The sequence below is a fragment of the Nomia melanderi genome, chromosome 13, assembly GCF_051020985.1.
Source record: "Nomia melanderi isolate GNS246 chromosome 13, iyNomMela1, whole genome shotgun sequence".
NCBI classification, from domain to species: domain Eukaryota; kingdom Metazoa; phylum Arthropoda; class Insecta; order Hymenoptera; family Halictidae; genus Nomia; species Nomia melanderi.
The window spans coordinates 2,891,649-2,919,200 of record NC_135011.1 but is presented as its reverse complement, the minus strand read 5'-3'; the positions used below and the strand labels follow the sequence as shown (position 1 = coordinate 2,919,200).

At 46.6% G+C, this 27,552-nt stretch overlaps 1 protein-coding gene across 2 annotated transcripts in view; it reads right to left on the bottom strand.

Annotated features, from left to right (window-relative positions):
* The window catches only part of LOC116433432 (uncharacterized), a 97,382-nt gene extending 70,334 nt beyond the window's left edge, over positions 1-27,048 (bottom strand). For both annotated transcript variants that reach the window (XM_076373106.1, XM_076373107.1), the window contains exon 1: positions 26,400-27,048. The gene's annotated coding sequence lies outside the window, so the exon portion shown is untranslated. The remainder of the gene's footprint in view (positions 1-26,399) is intronic.
* Positions 27,049-27,552: the final 504 nt, after the last annotated feature.

Sequence of the window (27,552 nt, the reverse complement as noted above, 5' to 3'; positions counted from 1 at the left end):
CGCGCAGCAACGTTGCAGCACGAGTTGAGTTTCCCCGGGACGGGGCACGCAACAGCGTAGCGGTAGTGCCGACGAATCGCATAAATAACCGACGCCCTCGATCGCGACGCCGCCGATTCCCCCCAATCAGCGTGGAACAGGAAGGAATCAACGGAATGGCCGAGGTCGCGGTCGTTATCGTTCCCTCTCGTTTACCGCTCGAGAGCCGGATTAAAATTATTAATCTTTTGCGCGGCGCCTAATTGTTTGCCCGACGAATTTATCACGCCGCCGCGGGTTGCCGAGGCGGATTTAATTGCGCCTCCTCCGCTCGCCCCTCCTCCCCTTCTCTTCTCTCGAGCCTAATTAAAGAAAGCTATCGTCTCTCTCTGTCTTCCTTGCTCTCTCCCCCTTTATCCCTCTGTTTTCCTCTTTTCCTCTCTCTCTCTCTCTCTCTCTCTCTCTCTCTCTCTCTGCTGCTCTCTACCTTATTACCCCTTTTCCTCCTTCCCTCTCTTTCATCCTTCCGTTTCCTCTACTCCTCCAGCCTCTCCTAATTCCTCTTATTCCCTTTTTTATTTAACTCGCACCGTCCTTCTCTCCCCGCCTGTCTCGCTCTCTCGACGTTTCTCCACCATTTTTCCCTCTCTGTTTTCCTCGCGCAACGCACACTCTTCCCCTCTCGCTCCCGCGAGCCGACGTGCGTGTGCACGCGCGATACCATCGACCTAAACGGAACTAACGAGCGATCCGCTCTTAATACGCGCGCGAGCGATCTCCGTCGGCCGTCACGCCGGCGAAAAAGCGCTAGTCCCGAGGCCGCGCGCGCGCGCGAGCGTCTCTTTCGCCGGTCACGCCGCGCGGAGCCCCGTGTGTCCATTCAGCGCCGATAATCGCCGTTATGCCTCCAACTTTCTCCAAATTAGCGTCAGAACGGCCGGCGGACACAGGCCGCGGCGCTCTCGCATTAGATAGGGTTGCCTCCACCGTTTCCCTTTTACTTTCGTGCCTATTGTTGGATGGGAGGATCCCAGCCCCGCGTGGAAATTGCCCGGCATCGCGTGCCTGGGAAAACCGCCTCGGAAAATTGCCTCTCTCCTCAACGGAACTGACAGATGCCCGACTCGCCGATTTTTTCTTCGCGTGCACCGTCCCGTGGCCGGTGGAATCGGTGGTATTTATTTTAAGAGAGTTAAACTTGGGGAGTCCTTTAACCCCGTGCTCTATGACTTATCTTTCAGCTGTGATCGATGCAACTTCGTCGGGAATAATTGATTGGAAACAGAAAAATGTGCATGTTATGTTTATGTTTGCAATATAATTACTGATAATAGGATATTTAATTTGAATTCAAAGCAGACGTGTTTATGGTTGTCAGATTCTCTTTAACCCTTTAACGAAGAATCTTTGAAATGTACTGAGCCTTTACCGGATGAAGCTAAATTACGCATCAATCGCTTCAAGTAACTGAATCATTCGTTTGCGACTCAGTCTTCCAAATACGAACATTTCATCTCGAGGTGCCGACATTCGTCCGCAAAGGGCTAAAATGTTCACGAGTCTGACAGGTTATTGTAGGGATAGAGGTTAAGAAGGGTTACAGAGAGCTGTCGGTAAAATTTCGTATTTAACATTAAGTCTTTAGTAATCGATACGTGAAACATGGAAATAAAACACTTGTTCTTCTTATTTTGTGAATGGATCCCTCGTTAAGTTCAAAAAAATGTCATCTCATAAAAATAAATTCAATATTTCTAGCGACAAATGTTTCGAGTGCAAAGGGTTAAAATTTGTCTTGATTAGATATCGAAGAGTCATAGGAGAAATTCGAGTCATCTATATCTTATAAAAATAAATTGAATATTTCTAGCGACAAATGTTTCGAGTGCAAAGGATTAAAATTTGTCTTGCTTAGATTTCGAAGAGTAGGAGAGATTCTAGAGTCATCTATATCTCATAAAAATAAATTGAATATATCTAGCGACAAATGTTTCGAGTGCAAAGGATTAAAAGTTCCAAAGATTCTCGAAACGTGCCCGTTTCCCCTGCCTTTCTCGCGGAGCGACCGTTCGATGCGAGCTGTACAAGCTTCCGTTAGAGGGAAAAACATCATCGCGGGTCGTAAACGACCCAGTTTCCTTGGAGGGTCGAAAAGAAAGCGATTTCAAGCGCCGATGAGCATTTCCACGTCTTCCGAACACGGTCATGGATCCCGGGACGGCGTGCAGTCGAGCGCACGTACGAGCGCACACGAAGCGAGAGCGTCGCGTGACGCAGGTTCATCAGGCCGATGATCGGCCGTTACGTCGGATCGTTTAATTTATTTAACGACAGAACAACACACGCCTTGACGGCTGACGGCGGACGCGATCTCCCGTCCATCGACTCGGATGATCTCTCGCGAGCGAGCCGGCACGGACGCGTGTGCCTCGATCATTATGCTAATCGAATATGTTTTATCCTAATTGCGGCGAACGGCCCACTGCGGAACGCGAGCACGGTATTATGGAGATTCAATGTGGATCTCTTCGATCGGTTCCTTTTATTGAGTTGCTCGAGATGTTATCTGGTTATAAAAGCTTACTGATTACTCGTTAAACACGTGTCACTGTGGCAACACATGATTTTCAGGATTTATTATCTGTACCTTCGTTCTAAATACATTGAAGTTAAGAAACCTTCGTTACTTATTTGCTGTTATAATTAAAAATTTGATATTTACGAGAAACATTTTCGAATTGCAACGATCAGAATCTATCGAATAGGAAATTTTTTTGTGAACCGTTAACACCATCGTGGATTTTTCAGTTTCTACAGGTGATTCAATGGAGATAAAGGAAATTCGATAATTCGAACATTCGGTGTAATTATCCTTGGAGCTTGGCCCAAAAGTTTCCTTATCATCGATCCATCGAACACCGGTAACTTCCATGCTTATCGAACGAAACCTGCCGACCACATCGCAGAAACATCACACCAAACTGGACGCGGTCCAACATCTCTCCGTTTCCCATCTCGACCGTGCAAGTCGCAGCGATCATTCGACTGGTGCCGGGCGCGCCGTGAAAGCTCGCGTGTCTGGCCGGAACGATTTTTCCGCGAGCGATGATATTTCGCATGCGCGCACGCCTGGCTCGGAATGCGCGCCATACCACGGCCCGATGCGATCGCGATGAGAAAACGCGATAAAACCGTTGCCCGCCGCTCGCCCCGCGCCGGGCCGTTTATTAATAATGTATTAATTTGTTGCAGCGCGCGCGCCGCGGAAAAAGGAAACGGAAGACGAAAGAAGGGAGACAAAAGGGGAGGGAGGCGGACGGACAAAGATGGCGCGGTAATTGGCCGGGCCAGGAGAATTCGTCCGGAGAAAACGGGCCGTGTATGAATAATAGGCCTCTCACATCTTGGCCGACTATCTGTAAGCTGGAATTGCAAAGGGGAAGCGACTACCGGTGATGCTAGGTTAAGTGGCAATAGTGACATCTTAGTGGCCCAGTTGCAAGAACGCGAGGAAGAACGCGAGCGAAAGAAAATGCGGCGAAGTGAAAGGTCAGTGTTGAAAGCTGAGTCTTTGAAGTTTTGAGGTACGATCGAGATGGTTGGGTCTTTGAAGCTTCAAAGTTTAATTGAGTTTTTGAAGTTTCAATGTTCAATCTTCAAGCTTCAGTTTTCGAAGCTCCAAAAGTTAAGTCTCCGAAGCTCCAAAAGTTGAGCTGAGTTAAAAGCTGAGTCTTTGAAGTTTTAAGGTACAATCGTTACCTCAACTTGGATCTTTGAAGCTTCAAAGTGTAATCTTGAAGCTTGGGCCTTTGAAGTTTCAAAGTTCAATCTTGAAGCTTCAAAAGTTGAGCTGAGTTAAAAGCTGAGTCTTTGAAATGTTTAGGTACAATCGAGACGGTTGGATCTTTGAAGCTTCAAAGTTTAACTGAGTCTTTGAAGTTTCAAAGTTCACTCTTGAAGCTTGAGTTTTCGAAGCTCCAAAAGTAAAGTCTCCAAAATTCCAAAAGTTGAGACTTCGAAGCTCCAGAAGCTGAGTCTCCGAAACTTCAAAGTTTAATCTTAAAAGTTTAATTTCTTTAATCTTAAAAGTTTATCTTCAAAGCTCCAAGGTTCAACGTCAAAGGCTGTCGAAGTTTCAAAGCTCAATCTAATCGCTAAATCTAAGCTTCAAGAGCCAAGAGTCAAAGCTCGAGTCTCCCCGCTCCAAAATAATCACGTTCATCGAAGACAAAGAACTCAATCTCCAAGACCTATCGAAATTAACACTTTTAACATTCAATAATCAAATTAACATTCAATAATCTCTAAACCCGAAACTCCAAAAAATAAGAGACGTTTCCAACGAACAATTCTCCTCGTCCCTACACTCTTTCAGCTCGCGGCTACTCGGCCAAGATACCAGAGGCGCGCGTTAACCGAGTAACCGCCGCTCGCTGCTCGCCCGATGAAAATTTCAACGCGTCCGTTTCACGGACGCTCCCAGCGCAGCCGGAAGTCCGACGCGCCGCCCGGAGAAATGCATTTCGCGAGCGTGTAATCCTTTTTATGGCGAGCCTCGATTCCGGGTCCGCGTATATGGCGGAAAAAGAAACCTCCTCCGCCAGCGGAGGTGTTTCCGCGTATCGCCACACCTGTTTCCAGCGCAGCAAGCCGCGCCGGCCGCTTCCACGGATACGATCGATCACCTATGACCTCGCCCCGCGCGCGTATTCGTAGCCCGTGTCCGACACTTTTATCGTTGATCGTTCTCGCTCGGGTGCCGGGTCCCTCGATGTTTAGGGTACGTGTCCATTCGAGAGTAATGCTGTCCGGTGTTGCTCTCGGGAGTGTTTCACGCGAGTGTACGCCGCAGAGCGACGATTCGGAACGGTTGCGAGATCGATTTTCGTGTTTGAAACGGTTACGAGAAATCAGGAGATACTCGTAACTGTTATACGCGGAAGTTCTGATGTATATCAACGTTCGCTTTCGAGTTTTAGAACTGTTAACGGTTGTAGGATTGTAATTTCTCGGTTTAGTACCGATTCTATATTCCATAGCTGTTTGTTTTCGAGTTTTGGAACTGTTATCGGTCGTAGAATTGTAATTTCTCGGTTTAGTATCGATTCTATATTCCATAGCTGTTCGTTTTCGAGTTTTGGAACTGTTATCGCTTGTAGAACCGTCATTTTTCAGCTTAGTATCGATTCTATATTCCATAGCTGTTCGTTTGATTTCTATATAGGTTATCTCGAAGTAGAACTCGACTATAAGTTCCTAGAACCGTTGATTCATTATTAACGAACGAAGATTCTTTGAAATCTACAAAACATTCAGCAGACGAAGCTATTATATACCAGTTGCTTAAATAGAAAAAACAGAATGCAAGTGCTGATCTCTTGTTTGACCAATTAAATCATTTGTCAGCAACTTAGTCTCCGAAACATCATTTCATCTCACCGAAATGTCGACATTCGCAAAGGGTTAATTCTACGAGACCAATTTCTCTTTCAATTTCATGGATTCAGTTCTGTTTTTCACGGAAACTGTTCGCATGTAATAAAGCAAACAATGGTGAACTGCGTGGGCGTTCGGAATGCGCAGTTATCCGCTTTGACCTGTGAATAACGGAGTTAATAGTTTGAAACAGTTGTTTTCGGAACGGTTTGAATTCATGCTCGACGATGACGACGAGTTTGGCGATGCTCTCGGATAGCCACTCGAAACGCAGCATCCACTCGCGGTAGTTTTACTCTCAAATGAACGCGTTCCTTTAAGCAGGGTCTACTCTGCTCGTCTGAGAGCTGTTCGGCCCTTCGAGCACGCATGCCCGCCGCCGTCGTAATGGAGGAGATAATTACCGCTGATTAGAGAGGGGAGATTGTTTTCGTTGCGGCGACTCTGGTCAACAATCGGGGATCTGTTGCATACGAATGGAAACAACAGTGCAGGTGTTTGCAGTATGCTACTATGTTGTGATTGGAAGAGCTCCATGATTCAAGTATTATGCAGTGCAACGTGGATCAATCAATGAATTCATTTGATTAATTACTTCCTTGAAATTATGTTACTCATTAAGTTACATAGTTACTTAAGATTGCTTTAGGATTTTGGTGATTGTGATGCAATTCTGTCGCGAATGAGCATGAAGTATATTTTTAATGACTGCAAGGTATCTATTGGTACAGTCCTCAGTACAGTACTTTAATAAATGTACACTTAGCTTTTCAAACTGTGTTGTTTATTTCTACAAATAAATATTCAACAAAGAAGAATCACAATACCAAGAATAGTATCGTAAAGAAAATAATTCTAAAATGATTAACTTGAATATTCAACAACGAAGAATCACAATACCAAGAATAGTATCGTAAAGAAAATAATTCTAAAATGATCAACTTCAAAATTGACCAAGAATTTCAATAATCCAGTTGCAATAATTTCAAATATATCTTACGATTGAAAAACCCAACAAACCACAAAAGGAACCTCAACTCCCGAAAATGACATAATCGCGACGAAGCCGACTCGAATCCGGTTCGTTCGGAGCGCAAGAATCCAGCTCGTTGGAAACGGGCGACCCGTTAATCACACTTCCCGAGTTTGTCATCGGGGCCTCATTGTCAGTCGCAGACGCCGGTCCCGGCGACGTCCACTCGGAGCGGCGGTTATAGAAAGTCTCGGTGGTCAGCGAGGAGGAGAAACTCCGTCTCCCACGACGATCAGAAAATCAGACGTCCGTCGCGACGTGACACAGAAAACGCTGGAAATCCGTGGATTTTCAGGAACGGGAACGAGAAACCGCGCAGCTAATTTCCGGCACGTGATGGAAGATAATGCCCGGCCGATCGCGGATCAAGATCACGGTCTGGCTTCCATCGGCGAGATCGCGAGACGCCGCGCCGCGCCGCGCCGCGGAAGAAGACCGGCCGCGAGAGGAGAAAAGAAAAAGCAGGATATCGGCGGAGGGAATCGCGGTATCGCCTGGGAATCATCGCGTGTCATTCGTTATCGGAAGCGTGTCATCTATCACGGGTAGCCCGGAGGTGCCGGCCTGCGATCCGCCGCCGCCGATCCTCCGGTTCCTCCGGCGGACTCGGACGCGCGCGAGATCGAGGACGTTGGACGGAAAAGTCGACGGATCTACTCGTAAGAAGGTCGACGGGTGAACGCCACGCGCCATGGGCGTCGATCTCGGACTATTTTAAAAGAACGGACACCCGAAGGGAGGCTGAGGGAAGATCGAAAGGGAAAGGGGATCGAGGAAACTCCGACAGAGAGAGAGGAAACGGAAGATCGGAGGAAAGGAAGAATCTCCGGGAAAAATGGGAACAACGAGAGAAGAGAAACGCCGACGGAGAAGAGATCGGAAAGAAAGCGTCACCTGGAGAGAAAGGGTATCATCGCTGGAAAAGAAGATCGGCGGAAACGGAGAAAGGATCGGTATGAAGAGAAGACGTCGTTAGACCTGTGGCGAGCTGATTATAATAGAGTGTCGCGAGAAGAATGCTAGGAGGAAGAGAGATCGGTAGGAAGTCGAAGAAATCGACGCAAAGATACATCGCGGGGAAAGGAGAGAACACTAGGAGGAAGAGAGATCGGTAGGAAGAGAAGACGTCGTTAGACCTGTGGAAGGCGAGCTGATTATAATATCGCGAGAAGAATGCTAGGAGGAAGAGAGATCGGTAGGAAGTCGAAGAAATCGACGCAAAGATACATCGCGGGAAAGGAGAGAATACTAAAAGGAAGAGAGATTGGTAGGAAGTTGAAGAAATCGACGCAAAGAGGGATAAGACGAGGAAAAGGCGATCGAGGGAGGAAGAGGAGAGGAGACAGTCGCGTGGCCGGCCTTCGTAGGTGGCAGCCTCGCCGGAAGACGCGGGAAATGGGAGCGCGCGTCGATATTGGGTATTTGAATCGATGATTGGCAAGGCTGGATCTCCTAAGTGGCGACCGTTTTGTCCCGGTAGAAATCTCGCGTCGCCATTTAGAGCAGGCTGCCTCTAACCGGCTGAAATTTATGGCGGGCGGTCTGTAACTGTTAGAAAGGGTGTTCCGGCGACGGACGATGCATTTTAATGGCGACAGGGGCCGGCTCGCCGCGCTGTTACGCCACGAGAGTTATAGCGGCGCGGAGCGTTTTCTCGCGCGTCGCCGTCCGGCGGCGGAGCGGCGCGATGATTCGTCACCGCGAGAGCCTCCGCGTTCGGCTGAATTCATTTCTCTCCCTACCGGGATATCTTCTTCTTCTCTCTCCGCCTTCGCGAGGAAGTTTCTACCCGTTTCTCGAGTAGAAAACGCAGCCGCGGCCGAGGAGGCTCGAACGTCGCCGCGCGTTACTCACCGGCGCGACGACGGCAACGCCGCGATGATGGAGGGATCGTTAAATCAATTTGACGTCCGCCTTCGGGGATATCGAACGGAGGAGGAAATTGATTCTCGCTGGGAACCGTTTTTGTCGCGACAATGCTGCCGATGATCGTTCATTAGGATCCGGCGTTCGAGTCGCTGCTTATTAGCGGAGAGTTTCAGTCGATAGTTTGATTTCGGTTTCCCGGATTTTAACGTTGGACGTAAAGGATGATCGATGCTTGAACGAAAGGTGGAATGTATAGAATCAGATTTAAGGGTCGGATGAAGATTCCGATCGCGATACGGAAATCTGTATAGCGGTTCGGTAAAAACAGCGGGAGATCGATGATTGTGAATTTTATATTGATTCACGGTCCAATAATCGCGATACTGTATTATTAGGAGGGATCTTCTTGTTGGCTGTCCGCGATCATCATCCTCGGGTTGATCATCCTCGCGTCTCGGATTTTTCGATCGATCATCGATCGCTGATATCTTGATCGGGGAACGAGGCCCGCGACAATGTAAACGACACGGAGGCAATCTACCGGTCGCATCTCCGATCGATAGCGACAAATCCGACCGTCCGCTAGATCGTAAATTTATGAAGTGGCACGCCGATAATAATTGCAGTTATCCGATTCCGTTGCCGTAAATCGTCCGACGCGCCGCGAGACCTCGGGAAACGAATCGATCTGCCCCGGGAACGATCGATGATTTTCTGTTTGGTGTGCCTGTTCCTCGCCGCTGGACGATTTAAACGCGGGATCAATGGCGACGTCGGAGATCGAGACCAGATAGACATCTTCGCCTTTCAGCTTAGACAACCGCGGATGGCTGCAATTTCTTCGACACTTTTCACTGTTATTCACTCATTGCGCACTGATAACGAGAAATCATTTTTATGAAGACACTTAGCTGTGCAACTTTGCTAGTTACCACAGCATTTGGAAAAATAACTTGATTGGAATTGATTGTCTATTTAAAATATATTGCATAACAATATATCTGAATTTTTGTGTGTAGTCAGAATTTCCTATTATTATATTACTATTAACCCTTTGCACTCGGAAGTATTTAGCAGGAAATACTTAACGTTTTCTAACTATACAAAGACGATATTTTTTTAAATGAACTCAAAGAAAAATCACAAGTAAATTGAGAGACAAAGCTTTGTTATCCGAATATTTCACTTTGCACTCGAGAGGCGCCTTCCAGTCATTTGATTTGGCCCAAGAAAATTGTAAAATTGAAAATTCAATATTAAATTTTATATAATATACGAACGGATGGAAATAAAATGGTTCTGTCACATTTATTTAAGGTATTCCTTTATGTTCATTGCAAAAAATAATAATTGACATTTCATCGGAAAATGAATATTTATCGAGAAAAATATTCTCGAGTGCAAAGGGTTAATGCTATCTGTCGCTATTGTGTTTTTATCCTCATTCCTATTACCATCATCATTCCTCGATAGTCACTATTACCGAGAATATTACTATTCAATCTCGCGAAAGCCACGAAAAAGTTGAGCCGTCGCAGCATCGAATCAATTAGCTACGCTTTTAATTCGACGAGATCGATGGACAATCGCGATCCGGCAAAAAGCCTCGGCAGTGCCAACAAATAGAACCGGCGATCGAAGCCCGATCACCGAAGGCGCTTCTGTTAGATCGTAATTTACGAGTAACGTCGCGGCGTTTCGTTTTAGCGAGCATCGTACCGGCCGCGGGGCAAATATTCACTCAATCCGGACGATAAATCGCGGCCCTCGCGACGGTTGATCAGCCGCGATTCGATGAATCAATAGCCCGTTGCCCCGTTATTACGCGGCCGTATTAATGCCCGGGTATTAACATCGGGCCACGCAAGACGCGTAATTACGCCGCGGCATTAACGTCCCGCCGTTCATTCCACGCTGAAAATCTGTCGGACGCCGACCGGCCGGTGGACGCCACCTAGAAACCGGCTTTCGATTGACACACATTCGTACCCGAGCTTGCCTCGCTCGCTAATTGTTCCCCGCGCGGTGTCGCGCGCTCGCGAAACGCAAAAAAACACCGGGAATCTTATCGCAGAAACCATAAAGTTCATCGGAACGCTCAAAGCGAACGGTGAACGAACTATTTTTTCAGTTTGAGATTAGGTAATCGACCTTTCGCGATTTCCACGATGTCTTCGCTTATTAAATCAGTTCGTTAACACTTTGTCTTGCTACACTCGTAACGAAGATATCAAACATAAAGGTAAATATTACCTTGTAAATGCAAATGATCGAAATATCGTTATCAATTATATTGTACAGAAAATGTAGACTATGCCTAGAATTTTTATTTTCAATGAATTCTCAGTAATAAAGTAGTCGCGACATAATTGAGAAACGAAGCTTCCAAATACGAACATTTCATCTCGGGATGTCGACATTCGTCCGGAAAGGTTAACCCTTTGAACTCTGTAGGCTCCACTATTGTACCAGTTCGTTATCAATCATATTATAGAGAAAACGTAGACTGCCTAGAATTTTTATTTTCAATAAATTATCACCAATAAAGTCGCGACATAATTGAGAAACGAGTCGCAAGAGATCCAAAGTAAAATCAAAGATCTGCTTCGCGATTCGGTTACGCGCGCACCTTTGCCACATTATACCCGAATTCTCGGAGTTGAACGAACCGCTGGCGCGGTACGATGAAAAGGAGCCGTGTAACAGGAGATTCTCGTCGATCCCGAAAATTTCAACCTGCGATCCGAGGTTCGTCGGTTGCGACCGTTCGAACGGTAAACGCGGAAAAATTCCGGCGCGCCGTTACCTTTCGATTCCCGACATTTTACGCGCGACCCGCGAAATTAACGGGCCCCGGCGTTTCTTTAAGCCCCGGGACCGGATGCGATCGTAATCGAACCCCTCGGTGGTTTATCGTCCGGCGGTTTTCGTCGGGCCCGGCTCAACGGGGCCCGCGGAACCTCGCCGAATCGTTGGCACAGATTCCTCGCGGCCGGCGCGTCGCACGCCCCGAAAGAAGGATTCAACCGGTTCACCGAGATTCGATTCGTTCTTTTTCCGCCGCGGCGCGTTCCGAGCGATGGAAGCGCGGCCAGATCATCAGCTTAGTCTAATTAACCGAGCTCGACGGCGCCAGCAGCGGCGTTTTACGCTTTTCTGTTGTCCCTGGCATGTTTCGCCGGCGAACGAGCGAGCGAACGACGATTCGTTACAGTTAGACGGGTTGAAATATTATACCGCTCGGGCGACGAGCTGCTGCGTGATTATGCCCCGTAATTGCGTCCTCTGGCAGCCGTAATTCGTTCGCTCGCAGACACTTTTCCGGATTCTTCGCGAGGCTGTCTTGTCATTGCGTGAGTGAGCTTTCAATCGAGCGGAATTATTCGCGTTGCGGCCATTCTTTTTTCGGCGTTTCGTCGAAGTTTCAATTAGTATCTCGGCTATTCGATTTTTATACTCTGTTCACCGTCGGTGTGTTCTTCTCAGCTTCCGCGGATGATTCAGTGATGGCAAGACAGAAGATCGACCAACAATTAGTCGCGTTTCAGCGATTCTTCTCTCGGCATTTCGTGAAACTTCCAATTACTATCTCGGATATTCGATTTTTCGATTGTGGTTACTACGAACGTGTTCTGAGTTTCCGCGGATGATTCAGTGGTGGTAAGACAGAAGATCGACCAGCAATTGCTTGGAAGTGCGACAGATTGCGTCCTCGTTGCTAATTGCAACGACTGAGAGCATGGATCGTCGGCGTAGAATTTCCCGCGAGGCTCGCAGCTACTTGCCACCGCGTTCACGCAGCTGCCAATCAAGGGACGATCAACGATCCCGCGCGATTCGAGTTCGGTTCACGATCCCGCGAGAGGGTGTACGCGCCGCCAGGTGAAAATGCGTGGCTCGTCCGGAGGCCGTGCCTTCCCACGAGCCCGATGTCTCTGCCGTTTCACTTGGCACGACGAACGCTGCGGCTCTCCTCGCTCGGTGGCAGACGAGATGTTAATTATTCACGATGATGCGCGTGTTATTAGCCTGCGAGACCGGAATGGGCCGCGACAGCCCCCAAACCCACCGTGCGCGTTCACGTCATGGGACGGACTCCATCTTTTGATTGTCATCGTTCAATTTTGCGTTGGACCGATTCAGAAGATTGATACACTGGACACTTTTCTTAGTCCATTAAAACAGCAATTGTTTGTACAAATGTTGTTTCTTTCGAATGGAACATATATAGAAAAAGTGATCGATCGTGTTAATACATTTGTTATTTGAATTATTAGCAGATGTTATGGGAAATGTTATGTTGCAACAGGTGAGCCTGTTTCTGTCTTTCCAGGGTGAAGCGTCGAGCTGTGACGTGGAAGACTAACACTCGCTCAGCTCGACTTCAGTAACCCTGTTTTACGGTACACGTGCGCTGCCACCGGACTGGCTTTTATTTACAGTGTAACCAACCTGACAGAGGGACCGCAAAGGGTCAATGGTTGCAGCCCGTTAAAACCGGCGTGGCAATAAATTGAGCTCGCGGATTTCACCGGAGCCCCCTTCGAAAAAAAAAACAGATGGCACTATTTCCCTGTGGAGAAACGAATACCGTTTGCTGCGGCTGCGTTCAAATTAACAGACGCGCTCATTGAAAAAAGTATACGCGGACAACCGTGTGGGAACGTTGAAATTCGTTGAAATCCATTAACCCTTTGCACTCGGAAGTATTTCGTTAGCAATGCTTGACATTTTCTAACTAGACGAAGACGGTGGGTTTTTTTAATGAATTCAAAAAGAAATCTAATGAGAAAATAGAACCTTTCGAACAAAATGCTGTTTTAACGAGTGTTCGGTTTAAAAAGGAACACTAATGTCAGAACAATTATTGGAAATGTGAAATTGCAGACGCATGTTCTCCAATTGGGAGTTGTTAATAAATTGTTTCAAAAACTAACGATCCCGTTCAATTTGTAGATAAATTTCGAGACGTAGTTCGATATATATCAATAATGTACCACCGACTTCCTCCGAAACGAGGTAAAAAATAAATTTGGTTCCATTTAATCGATACAGTCGAAATGAGAAAAGATTCTTAGGAGTATCTAGAAAATAAGGGCACCAGATTAGGGTAAGTAGTACCAGCGCAACCTTTACAGAGCAGTGGTAGCCAGTGAATAAATTATTGGCGGAGTAATATCGGGAAACTGGTAATTATCTCTTAATGTCTCGCCGGCAATTATTCCTACAAATATTGAATGTGATGTGGCAGTCCCGTTTCACCGTTCCTCGGCTCGGATCGCGAGATGACTCATTTCGCGCGGCCATTTTTCACATTTTACGAGCGGAAGCGCGTCGAAAGAATGTCGGCTACGATATTATGATTCGATACGACAGTACCATCCTTAGTTCCATTTATTAGAACCTCTCGGTTGAGAGAGACAGCAGGAGGGAAGAGAGAGAAGACGATAGAGGAAACAGAGAGGAGAGAGGAGAAGGGAATAGAAGAGGCAGAGTAGAGAAGAGGAAGAAATGCGAGAGAGAGAACAAGAATCAGAACGGAGGAAAGTAGAATCTGGAAAAAGTCGAAAGACTAAAGAATGGTTGAAAGAGGAGAATGGAAAGGTATGAGACAGAAAATACAAAAGCGAGAGAAGGGAAGCTGAAAGTAGAGGAAAAGAGGCGAAAGGAAAGAGAGCGACAGAGAGGGAAGAGAGAGATTGCCGCAGAAAACAGGGTCGCGATCGTTAATGGCCACATCGGAGATCGCTTACTCGAATCCAACGGTTGACAGAAAAATCGATACACCTGATTGTATGCGGCCGCGAGGGCGGAGCTGGCCCGTGTCAGCTGCGTTACAATCAACGCACTTCGGTCCACGTAGGTACGATCGATAGTGCTCCCACCCGTGTACGTAATCCGCATGAAAATTTCGCGTTGTGCATTCGAAATTCCGTGCTGCGTGCCTGGACAATGGAGGCTGGTGCGATTCAAGACGCATTCGTTTATAACGGAGCGGAGTATTATTAGCTTTCTTCCTAATAACGATTGATTAACCTTCTCCAATTCACTGGGCAGTTAACTAAGCTGATAATAGCGCAATACAACAATTTTTAATGAGATTTACATTTTCATTTTCTGAGACACGGACGATATTTGAAACTCGAAGAGAAATCGTACATTGAATAAAGCTTTAATTCAATGTTCCTCAAATTGATGCATCGTGTAAGGTGTGATATTAAATATCAAATTTTATAGTGTTACTGTATGAAATCAAGCAGTGAGTCACCTATCGAGTGCAAAGGGTTAATGATTCTTTGCCACGAAAGAATAACTCTATGGAAAAACGACCTTTCGTGGAGCTTGTTAGTATTACACATTATTATGATTATATTAGACTAGACCTAATGTATCTCCACACTCTAATCATTCGAAGAAAATAAAGAGTTTGCCAACAATGCGCCGTCTTCCACTCTCCTTCACGTGATACGAATTAATTGCGTTCACCGAAGAACGCGCGAGCCACAGTCGAGAATAACTCGGAAACGAACGGAATTCCGTGCTTCCGTCGCAGCCGGGCTCGCAGCGATCTCGATCGACCGGCGGATGTTTCCACAAGAACCCGTACGCCCGTCATTTCCGATCGAGGAATCGAATCCCCAGCCCGACCGTAATTTCGCTCGATTCCACCGCTCTGATCTCTGTAATTGACTGTGTTACTATGTGCACGCCCGACGGTGGATTCCGACTGCACGTGACAAACAACGAGCTACCGGCTGCATCCTGCGTTTTAAACGTTGTTTACGTTAATACCGTGCCCGGTCGTTCGGCTAACGACGTAATTGCCGTTGAACCGAGGAGACCCGTTTTTTGTCCCTCCCCGCGCTTCCTCGGATTTTACTGGCCGACCGTGTCGTTATTAAATAATTTATCGTAAATACGTTTCCGTCGACGTGGACGCCAACGAGATTCGGAGAATCGGACCGTCCCACGGAGGACGATACGATCGGCAATGTGACCGACAAATTCTGTTACGCTCGAAACTCTCCGTGCCGCGTCGCAAGAATGCGAAATACTTAAATAGCACTCCAAAGTTTTGTAATCTATCAGCAACTGCAACTAATTTGTATGGTATCTCTAGCGAAAATGAATGCTATAACGTTCCTTCGATCTTTAAATAAAAATCTAATAATCAATAATAGAAAATCTAATAATTTTAGGGTAGTTTCTTTCGTTAAAATATTTGATATAACTGGTGCAATATTGAAGCCTAAGAGTTCAAAGGGTTAAGATACAAACGCAATATTCTATCAGAAAAATGCACGCTAAGAATATAAACGCAACGCCGTCTCTAAACCCACGGAAATCTCCTATTCCACTATTACACTTCCCCAGATCCCGTATCCATCTTCTATCCTTTCACTCGGGACGAACCATCACCGACGGAACAAACCTCCCGGACTCTCCGCCCGTTCTCGCGCAAAAACGTTCCGTCACAGGTGATCCGAAAGCGTCCGAAAGATCAGCCGCGTTTCATCGCATTAAGAACTTTTACAGCGTACAATTGGAAAGAGCAATATCACGAAATGTCGTAAAACTCTCTTGAACGTGTGCATTAAGGTCGAGCGGCGGAGATTACGGTGAAACCGTACGGTGGTCATCCAGTGAAATCCTTAATTACTAGAGATTCAATTTCACAAACTCAATTTCACAGGGAGGGGGATACGGAGAGAAAGGGACGGGGGAAAGAGGGATACGCGTCGTGCAACGAGGCAACGAGAAAAAGAAAGGGAACAGATGATAATGGCGTACAGGAATTCGCGCGATTCGGTCATCGGGACGGTCGACCTGTCGTCGGGCCGCGGATCGTTCACGCGCCGCTGCCTTCCGTTGGCTTCGATTCCCAGTCCACAGGGAAAGTAGGGGAGGCGCAGCGCAGCGCAGCAAGGCGCAGAGTTGGCAGCGAACCGTTCGCAGTGGATGTTCGCGAATTCGCGGCTCGATTTTGGGTCAATCGAGCATCGCGCCGCGGCCGTTGTGTACCCGCCGCGTGTATAGAGGACGAATCTTTTGTGGCGCGGCCACCGTGACGGTGAAACGGTCTAACGGCCGCGCGGGAACGGTCGTCCCGTGGCGGGAGAAAGGGGCCCGGAGAAAGAGAGAATCGGAAATTCATCGTGGCCAGCAAAAGCGGCTCTAATTTGTTCCGAATCGGCACGTCTGCCTGCCTCGAAACTGGAGCGGAATAGCTGATGCCCCGGCCCGCCCGAGCTGCGCGCGTCCGTTCCGCGAAGCCGAGGAAGGAAACCGAGACGACGGGTTCCGTGGAAAGGGGGTGTTGACGGAAACGTTCGACGAGGTGATTGGGAGTTTCAGATATTGGGCTTCTCCATGATGGAAGGGGAAGGGAGTTGTAGCTTTGGGCGCTGGAAGGTTCGGACGTTGCTTCCAGGCGATGATGGGCTTAAATTTCCTGTTTACATCGCTGGAAGATCAAACTTGGAAGCTGGGTAGCTCTGTTGTTGGAAGTTTGGACAAGGGGAGGTTTAGGGGTTGTAATTTTGGATGCTGGGAGGTTTAAAAGTTGGAACTTTGCATGTTGGGAGATTCGGAAGTCGTAACTTTGGACGATGGGTTATTCTAGAGTTGTAGTTCTGAGAACTGGGAGGCTTCAAAATTGTAACTTTGGATGCTGGATTGTTCAGTAGTTGTAGTTCTAAGCTGTGTAAAGCTCCAAGCTTCTACCTTTGAACGCTGGAAGATTCAAAAGTTGTGACTTTGGACGATGGATTATTCTAGAGTTATAGTTCTGAGGATAGGAAAGCTCCAAAATTGTAACTTTGAAAGCTGGAAGATTCAAAAGTTGTGACTTTGGACGCTGGATTATTCAAGAGTTATAGTTCTGAGCACTGGAAAGCTTCAAAATTGTAACTTTGGATGCTGGATTATTCAGTAGTTGTAGTTCTAAGCACTGTAAAGCTCCAAACTTCTACCTTCGACCGCCAGAAGGTTCAAAAGTTATATTTCCAACTCGAAAGCCCAAAACTTATACTCCATTCAATCGTTCTTCCTCCCAATTTCCCTCGCAGACTTAAGCTTTTAATCATCATCGCCGATCACAATCTTCCAATTTCCCCCGGCGAAAATTCAAATCCACAATTTCCAGCCGCCGGAGGCCTAAAAATCCGCAATCCTGGGCGCGGCATTTAAAGTATCCCCATTGCTCGAAGACTTAATCAAACGTCTGCTTTCTCTGAAACAGAACGGGCCCGCGGAATAGCCGCAGAGCAGCTGCAGGTTGAAGAAATTTGTTCCCAATTCCGATGTCCGCTAATGAATCGATCCGTAAGAATCTATACCCGCATTAAGATCCGCGGTCCGCCGCGCCGGTAAAAGAGGATGTAAGAGATCCGTAGAAATTACGACCACTAAAAGATGAAAGCGAGCGGTTGGCGAGATGAAGGTAATTGTTATGAAAAATCGGCAGACATCGGCGGCGGCGGAGAGGAGGAGGAGGAGGAGGAGGAGGAGGAGGAGGAAGAAGAATAGAAGGAAAAAGGGGCAGAGACCGCCTCCGTCTGCCGGTGTGCACGCCGGCCCGGTTCGGATGAAATTAACACCTGGTACTTTCGATGAGAGGGAACTCGGATCGCTCGAGCGCGATATCCGGGGCTACCGGCGCGATCGAATCGGGACAACTCGGGTATCGCGATCTCCGGTTGATTTTCGCTTGCCGCGGGTGCCTCTGGCTCGGCTCGGCTCGGCTCGGCTCGCCCTCTTTCACCGCCGCGGAACAAAAGGATTTCTCGGGGACGGGAGACGCGACGCGGTGAAATTTAGAAAACGGAATCGATCGGTATCTGCCGTGGAAACATGAGAATACGCGGCGGGATTATCGTCCGAGGGATCGTGGGATATTGAGCGAAAGTGGACGCACCGAGAAATGTCTCGTTTCTAGGACCCAGAGAAATTAGACGAACTTTTGAGGCTCTCAGAGAAACTCGCGTTGGAATGTCTAAGACGATGATGGATGATAAATGTAGATTGATCTTTGTCGGTGACAGTATGATTATACACCGGTGGGTTTCATTACGAATTACTATAGATTACTATAATCACTGTACCATTTATTCTCTTGCTTCTCTAAAATATAGATTCGTTCTGTGCCTTCATTAGGGTGGAAATTCGACGTCATCCGTTCATTTCGTTCGGATATTAGCAATTTGTTCCCAGGTGTTCCAAGCGACGGCGCAGTTAATTCGTCGGACGCTCGAAAAAGGAGAAACCGTCGCCGGTTAACGCATGTAACGAAATTGCGCGCGGCGATCCCGGTAAAATCGAATCGACTCACTTAGTTTCAATTTAATCGGAATCCCGTAACAAGGGGAATAAATCCCGGGTTACCGCTTCCGCTAATGAAACGGGTATTTGCATCAGTATCCGCGGCCCGTTGATTGCCCTCGGCTCGATTGCGCCGCGGAGCGATCGCAAGTAGGCGACCGGGAGCGGAATAAGGACGCGTAACCTACTTAAAGGAGACCGTGACGGCGAAACGACGGGGAAAAAGGACGGTGTTCTCGGGTTCCGCGGTGGCGCGGTGGAAACCGATCATCCTCGGGGAGCTTTTAACGCGACGCTTTTAATTCGACGCGCGCCGAGATTAAATGCCCGATGACGGAATGTCATGGCCAATTAAAAGGCGGAGCCCGCCGATCCACGGCCCTCGGTAAAAGTTATTATCCATGGATTAGAAACTAATCTGTCCCATTATACAGTATCTCGTTACATCAAACAGTTTCTCCCGGCGAGCATTGCTCGAGGTGTAATAAAATTAATCCATTTTTTGCCCGGGCCACCGTTAACGCAACGCCGAGCATCGGTTTTTTATTTACGCGGCCAGCTAGACGCTGGACTTTCTCCTGTCGAAAAACTTCGATCATTGAAATTAACAGCGTGCACACACGCGCGTTTAGGGGAAAAATTGTTCACCTCTTATTCAGCCCGTCTGTTTATGGAATATGAATCCTGTAAGACGAATTCTATAGAAATGTAATTTCGAGAATAGAAATGGTAACGACGGATTAGAGAAATTCTAATGAACGAGTCGTCGACGTCACCGACGTCTTTTAACGCGTTCCGTGCCACGGAAATTTCGGGTGTCTTGCTTATGAACTGTATTGATTTTTTAATGAAATGTTCAAATATATCTTCGTATTGCTTCTTTATATTCTGTTTTGTAACGTATACTGATTTCACACTGTAAAACTGTAAAATTTGATATTTAATATTATACCTTATATAAAAAATTTCTCAATTTGAGAAATATTGAAATAAAATAGATTTGTTCAATGTACGTTATTTCTCTGCGAGTTAGTTTCACAAAATATCGTTTTTATCTCATCAGAAAATGTTCAAATATTTCTAGTGAAAAACTTCCGAGTGCAAAGGGTTGAAAATATTTTCTTACGAAACTTCTCGTGTACCATACGTGGTGCACTAAACGTGTTAACCCTCTGCAGGCCCATGTAACTTTGAAGTCACACGTCAGTATATTGGAATCTTGTTGATTTATTTCATTCTGCAGTCAAAGTGGTGAGTAAAATTAAGTAATCAGTTAAACTTCTATACGCTCAGGCGTGAAAGTTTCGCGTCGTAGCTTGAAAGTTACAAAACTCGTTTGATGAAATTATTGAAACTATTCAATACATTGTTAACTCGTATTCATATGTGGATTATTAATTTTGCACTGCATAGATTTTGTTATAATCACGAACAGAAAGTCGGCCCATAGTTAACGTAACAACGAATGATTCTGCATTTCTATTTTATTCGTGATCGAACTCGTGAATAACATTCCTGGATCTCGATCAGTGCTTAGACCGAAATCCCCGTACGCCGGACAGACGGGGCCCATTGAAATCGCGTTTCGCACTCTCCTTTTACGAGCGTGAAAAATTAGGTTAATTAATCGCGGCTGACCCAGCTCCGGGCCGGCGGACGACACAAAAGCCACGGACGATCGCGACGACCGACAGCACTGCGTTACGGCGCGTCGCGCGAGTGCATCGAATCGGGTCGATTCGATTTTCAAAACGAGCGTGACCGCCCGGCCGTGCGGCACTTTCACTGATCGGCCTGGCTCTCGGACGCATCGTTGCCTGCCATCTGGCTAGCGAGACGATGATTTTACAGTTAATTGCGGTAACACGCCACTTTCTCGCGGGACATTTGAGAATGCTGTTAAAAGAGATTGGACGCCGTCCGACGGACGTCGTTCCCCGACGTCGGTTTAATCGGAGCAGAAAATCGCCGGCGAGGTCCGTTTGAACGGTCGCAAGTGAAAACGGACCTGTTTGGTCAGACCGAACAATCGCGACGAATTTCTGAACAGAGACCCTGTCGATCGCTGATATTCCTGCTGGCTCGAGTGAATTCATTCGGTGAATAAGTGTGTTTCGATGAACGCGAGATATTTGTAATGATAACATTCGCGTGGAGGTGTTGTATCTGAATTAACCCTTTGAACTCTAGGCTCCGATATTGTACCAGTTATAATGTTGAAGATTTCAATGAAACTTAAAAAAACTACCCTAAAATTATTCGATTTTACGCATCCGAATTTAGTACTATCATAAGAAGGAAAATAGAAGATCGAAGAAGTGTTATAGCATTTCTCATTTTCGCTAGGAATACTATAAAAATTAGTTGCAGTTGCTGATAGATTACATAACAGCCGAGTACTAAGGGTTAACACTATAACCACCGTGTATTTAATACGATTAATATACGATCCCCATAAAAATTGTAACAATGGATTATTTTCAGTTTCTTCAGACACTCAATATAGTAGTCAAGTAAAACTATTGATTTTCAAGATAATTTTGAACATTCAATGCCTTTAAGATATCAATAATTGGGAAACAGAAATCAAAACCAGTTTGGCACAGTAGTTCTAGTGTTAAATACAATGAAACATAATGCAGATCATTCAAGCATTTAGAGAATAATAGAGTATCTAGGAAATCTGGATCTGATCAGCTTCAAAATAGCTATCCAAACACACTTGGAATTTAGATATACAATTAATAGAATTGCAGGATATTTCTGGTGACAAATATTTCGAGGGTTAACTATCATCTCGTCTATCTTCCCCTTTCTTACAACAAACCGAACGGGACCAACTGAAAGATTCGAATTCTACGACCCTCGACCTTCTTTCCATTCGTTCGAACGAAACGAGAATTGTTCCAAGCGAAAGAAGTCGAACATCAGGATTGGAAACTGCTCGCCGCGAATCGATTTCGAACGGCCACTTCCCGGAGCCCGAGAGTCAATCTGGCTGCGCGGAGGGCCGAGCTCGCGGCAGAAGAAAATCCAGCTTTTCCTTTATCCCGCCACTCGGGAAAAGTTTCAGCCCGACAGTGCTGCGGCGACTTCGCAACAATGCCTCCCGGGCGGAACAACTTCCGAAGTCTGTCCCCGGCGGAGTGCCCTCACACAACGCCACGCACAAAAGAGCCCCGGGGCTTACGACAATACTGTCCGCGAAATGGCGAGCAACTAAATCCTCCCTCCGTTTCCTCGATTACCTACCCTCGCCCCTTGCCCTGTTACATCAACTTCAACCTCTCCCTCGAAAGTGCCCTCGGAAAGCTGTACAGCGTTCTTGAATTAGCCGGCCGAGTCCCTTTCATCAAATTAAAAGCGTTTACATCGCCCCGCTGCTTCGGCTGGCAACGGAATACCGCTTTATCGTTCGTGCTCGCCGCTTTGTGTGGGTTTACGTGGCTGGGCTAGGCTTCGCGTCGATATCTACCGTTCGGGTGCTAAACAACTTTTGTGGATATTTACCAAAAATGAAGTGATTGGGTGTATATGCAAAAAATTAATAAATTATTTAATAACTAGAACTACTGAGCATTTAATACGATTGATATGTAATCTCTATAAAAATTGTAATAGATTATTTTCAGTTTCTTTGGATATTCGTCATAGTACTCAAGTGAAGCTATTTATTTCCAAAATCATTTCGAATATTCAATGCTTCGAAGATATCAATATTTGCTAACCAAAAAAATCGAAAACAGTCATTTTGACTGGTACGGTAGTTTCAGTGCTAATGAGAGCACAAATATTGTGTTATTACAAAAAAATAACATTTATTCAAATAAATTTACTTTGATTTATTTCTTGAAGAACATAATAAGGAAATTATAATAAAATTATAATAAGAAATTTGGAAAAGTTGATTTAATTGATCAGTAGTTTTAGTATTAAGAGAAATGTTGAAGCTTCAGAATGTTTAGAGTTTAGGGATTCGAAATTTTGTACTGTTCTTTGTGATTTGAAAGTTTGGAGGCTAGAAATTTTGTTCTCTTTTTTCACTTGTTTAATCACGTGTGTTTTAGGTTTTGTTGTGAACGAGCTTTAGTTTAGAGATCTTTCTAGATCGCCTTCGAACATTTCCAACTGGAATGATTCTCTGACAGTCGGCACTTTACATTCCTCTTACAATGAGCTTAGCGAAATGATTGTTGCATGCGATAGCATCGATTTCACTTCGTTCAGAAATCCTGTAAATTGTAGGAACACTTCGGCACCGAGCAATCCATCGGGCAGCCACTAAAATTACCGAATCCGTTCACGAGTGACTTTCTAAGATATCCCGAAGATTTCGTATTCCTCCGCTGAACCGATTCCACCGATCGAACAGGTGTCCGCGTGTACGGTGCACACGTGGCTTCCGTTCGCCAGACGGCCAGTACACGATGTTCCGTCGTCGTGATCGGGAGAAAGTAAAGGAGACAATAGATATTCATTCGACGCGTTTAGAACGCTGGTACACCGATCTTCGACGATTCATCACTCGGCTCGTGTCGGGCACCGTTCCGTTTTTCGTTGTCAACGCGTTAAAAATAGAGAACCGCGGCTTTCATACGTTCCAGTCAACTGTCAGAATCAATGACTGGACTAACAAGAATTGATTAATACATTCTCAAGAATCCGATTCAATATCGTCAAGGAAATCTTCCGATATTTCTTTTCTTCCATTCATCCTCTATACAAATACTCGAACACGGCAACTTCTATTAACAACTCCAATCAATCTTAAAATACTTTAACCCTTTGCACTCCAAAGGTCACCACTTGGTGCATCAAAATTGCAAAATTTCGTATTTAACATTAACTCTTTAGTAAGCTGTCGATACGCGAAATATCGAAATAAAATACCATTGTTCTTATTTTGTGAATAGATCTCTTAAGTTAAAAAAAATGTCATCTCATAAAAATAAATTCAATATTTCTAGTGACAAATTTTTCGAGTGCAAAGGGTCAAAATCTGCTTTGATTAGATTTCGAAGAGTCTTAGGACAGATTCGAGAACTACCTATATCTCATAAAAATAAATTGAATATTTCTAGTAACAAATTTTTCGAGTGCAAAGGGTTAAAATCCTATCTTAACCAGAAATTCTTCCACTCCGAATAATCCCAGATTCAACATAAATTAACGATAATCCAGAGTAAACCTAAAAGACCACGAATTACGCAACCACCCCGTTAATTTCCAATAACCACAGCCAGGAGGACAGAAATATTCTAGATGCTCAAAGTGAGCGAACGAAACGAAAAAGGTACGAACGTTCAGCCTGAAATTCAGTTTTTCTGGCCGATTCTTTCTCGGGGCAATTAGCCGTGCATTTTTCCTGTCTGTCGGTGCCCCAGTGAAGTCGGCTCGTTCCACGAATCCGTGGCCACGTCCGTCCGCCGATCGCCGGAGTTAGTTTATTGGCACCGTAAGTCTCGGAAAGACACCGGTTTATGGACTCTTGATTATTTCCGGCGATACATTCGCGGCGCGATCAGGCCGACGTACCGCGTCGATTACGCGGCTCGATTTTATCGTGATAAATTTATTTGCGTTTCCGATCGGGACCGGCAACCGGTTCGCCCGACAATGCCGGTGCTCCGGGGAGAGGGCCGCGATCGAGTCCCGGCGAGATAACGCGGACGGGCAGCCTGCCAGCCTCAGAAAACCGCCCGATTACCTCGATTACGTGGCCGCCCGCTTTCGGCCGATCCTATCGCGCGATTTGAATTTTAGCTGCATCGCCGAGGCGACGGCGAAAGTTACTCTCGCATTCTAATTAGCCGGAATTATGTAAGATAATTGTGCGCCAATTAAAGCCGCTTCTCCTCTGTATCCTAGTTCTTTTTTAGCCTCGGACGATGCGAGACCAGGCTAAAAAGAGATTGACGCGAGAGGCAGTTGGTAAATTTGAATTCCAACTGGTTGGACGTTTCAATTGAAAAATTGCTCCTCGTAGTATAGTGAACAACGGATTTCAAACGGAAGCAAATGTAGCGACTTTGTACAGTCGAGTTGTGCATTCTTCCCTTCGTTTTTCTTTGAGATAAATCTCGAGAAAATTGGAACCGAGCAAAAGTTGATTCGCCACGGCGAATACTATTGGCCGAGGAAAAGTAAAGCCGTAGGAAGCTCCGTCGGACATTGTGCTTTACCGATTTCGAGAACGTTTACGAGCCATAAATGCTGGAAATAATGAATAATGCAGAAGAAACGGAGGAGGTTCTATTGCGATTGGTAATTTTCTTGATTACGTTCCTTTTTCATAATTAAAAGATTCATTAATGGGATCTTAATTTCTCTCGAACGGCCGGTGGTAAGTAAATGATCGGTATTCTCGGACGAACGAATTAAATAATACAGCCGAGAGAGAGAGAGAGAGAGATTGGTCGAAACGATCGGATCTGGGTAATTGAATCCGAATAACAGCTTCACGGAATAGGCGTGTAATTATGCACGATCACCGTCACGTTCCCCGTCAACCCTCCCGATTCCCATTACTTAATGCCACCCGTTCCGATTCCTTTTTTTCTACCCTCCCCCACCGGTCGATCGCCGTTTTCTCTCTTTCCGTTCTGCTCTCCCGTTTTCTTCGTTATTTGAGGGACACGCGTGTACCGATTCACAGAAATTAAGTCACTTTCGTTTCGACCCGTCGAGCGGAATACTAATGATCCCCGCGGGTTCGCCGCGTCACTCGTGACGCGCCGGACGTGTAATTTGTTTTATAACAGTCATCCCCGATCCGTGTCAAACGCCGAGGAAATCGCCCCGGGTTCACGAACTATGCCGGGCCGATATTCCCGTTTCTAAATGAGACCGTCGATTCGGCGGCCAAGTAGGTCGCGTGGACTCCTTCAAAAGTATCCGCGAGGAACGGTGCTAATAAGCACGCTAATTGCCGCGGAACAGTCCCTTCCATTCGGCAATTCAATTCCGCGATGGAGCGGGCTCATTATATTTCGAGATCCCCAGTCGTGTCTGGGGGAATCTAGGTTAACCGATCTGCGAACCTAAACGCTCGAATTTTCAAATTTCATTACTTCCTCCTGTAGGGAAATAGAATTTAGAGAGTCGAGAGGAAGTTCGAAAGTTCCTTGGATGTTCGAGGTTTCGAATTTCTATGAACTCCGACGTGACATATTAAAATTAGGAAAGTACGCTAGAAAATTCTAAGTTGTCTAATTCACTGATTTGGAATTCCCGCGTTCACCTAGAAAACTAAACCCTGGCAATTCAATATCAAACAGCCCCAAAGTCTACGAATTTGAAACTCCCAAAAATCCTCAAGAGTCCCTCGAAGATTCGAAATTTCCTAGACTCGACGCGACAGCTGGAAAGCCGAGTATCCGAAACTCGGATCCACCGAGGTATCCTGGAACCAACTTTGAATGGGCGTCACTGAATCGTCGACCGTCGAAAGGCGAGCCCTCGAGAAGCCCGGTGGACCGGTCGGTCCGTCCGTGTCCCGAAAAAGTCCGAGCCGTCAGCCTCTAATTCAATTCACAATATCTCTCGAAGATCCGCGCATTTCCCCCGGGCGGAGCGCGACGCCGCGCCGCGCCGGCCCGCAGCAAAATAACACATCCGACGAACAAAAACGGCAGAAAGTGTGCGAGGAGAACCTGTTGTTGAAGGAGAGGGCCGGGCCGGGCGGCTACGAACGGCCGCTAAGCGATCGGGTCGGTCGCGCGTCCCGGTGCCGAGAGGCCGCACGCGCAAAAATCGTACTCACCGATTCGAAGAACAGCTCGGTTCCTGGGCAGCCTGGGGGACAGCTTCACCCCTTCTTCATTCTTCACCACTCATACCCCGCGGGATCCTCCCCGGCCACAGGAATTAAAAAAATATCCGCGACTGGTCCCCGCGTGAACCGAGACACTCTCGAGACGCTCGTCCCGATCACATGTGCCACTGAACTCCTCGGAACTAGCCAGTTAGCTTCTGCGAATCCTCTGCGATTCGACTGCTCTCTGATTCCCGATCTCTACGCTGAATCTTTCATTCAAATTCTCATCGATCGAATCCTCTCCAATTTCGATCCTGTCCGATTTCAACGCCTTTCGATTTGGATCCTCTCCAATTCCGATCCTCCAGTCCACGATTCGAATCCAAGTCTATTCCTCCGGTATTTCACTCGCAGTGTTTTCTGTTTCCGATCGATCTCCGCGAACGAGGACACTCGAAGCTGCGGACGTCCTGGTGCGTACCGATCGGTTTCCGTTCGATAGGCTGGCCCGCGGGAACGACGACGGTTTAGGTATCCAAAGGTAAATGCTCGACGGAGGATATCGTCCGGCGATCGATCGGCTGATCGCGATCCACGGCGGTATCCACGGAGGCAGGAGGCCACCACGTCCGGGCTCCACGTGCACGCGGTTCGACTACCGGTCGCGCTTTGAGGATCGGCTGATTGCGTCCAGCGTGGACGAGGAGCTCATGGAAGAGGGCCAGAGTAGGGAGCCGCGTGCTGCCAGCCGCTACTGCAGAAACCACGTGTCGTCTCCCGCCAGGAATACCGGAGTAATTTCACGCGGGCCGACACTGCGCCTCTCCGACACTATTGTCTCCTCAGCTGGCTGGGGGGAGGCTCCCGACCCGTTCGGGACCAGGATTTTTCGAAAGACGATCCCCGCGAGACAAGATCTTCAATCCTCTCCGATTCGGTATTGAAAATTTAGAAAGGACTCTCCAGATCTTATCGGAACGCATTCCGACGTTCCAACTCGAAACGAGTTTCAACCTTTCATTCAACCCTTGGACGGACGTCGACGTTTTGACGAGATGAAATGTTCATATTCAGAAGTCGCAGGCTAATTTAATTACTCGAACAAGACGGCGCGTAGTTACCCTTCTTTCTATTAATTAATTTCAAAGAATCTTCGTCC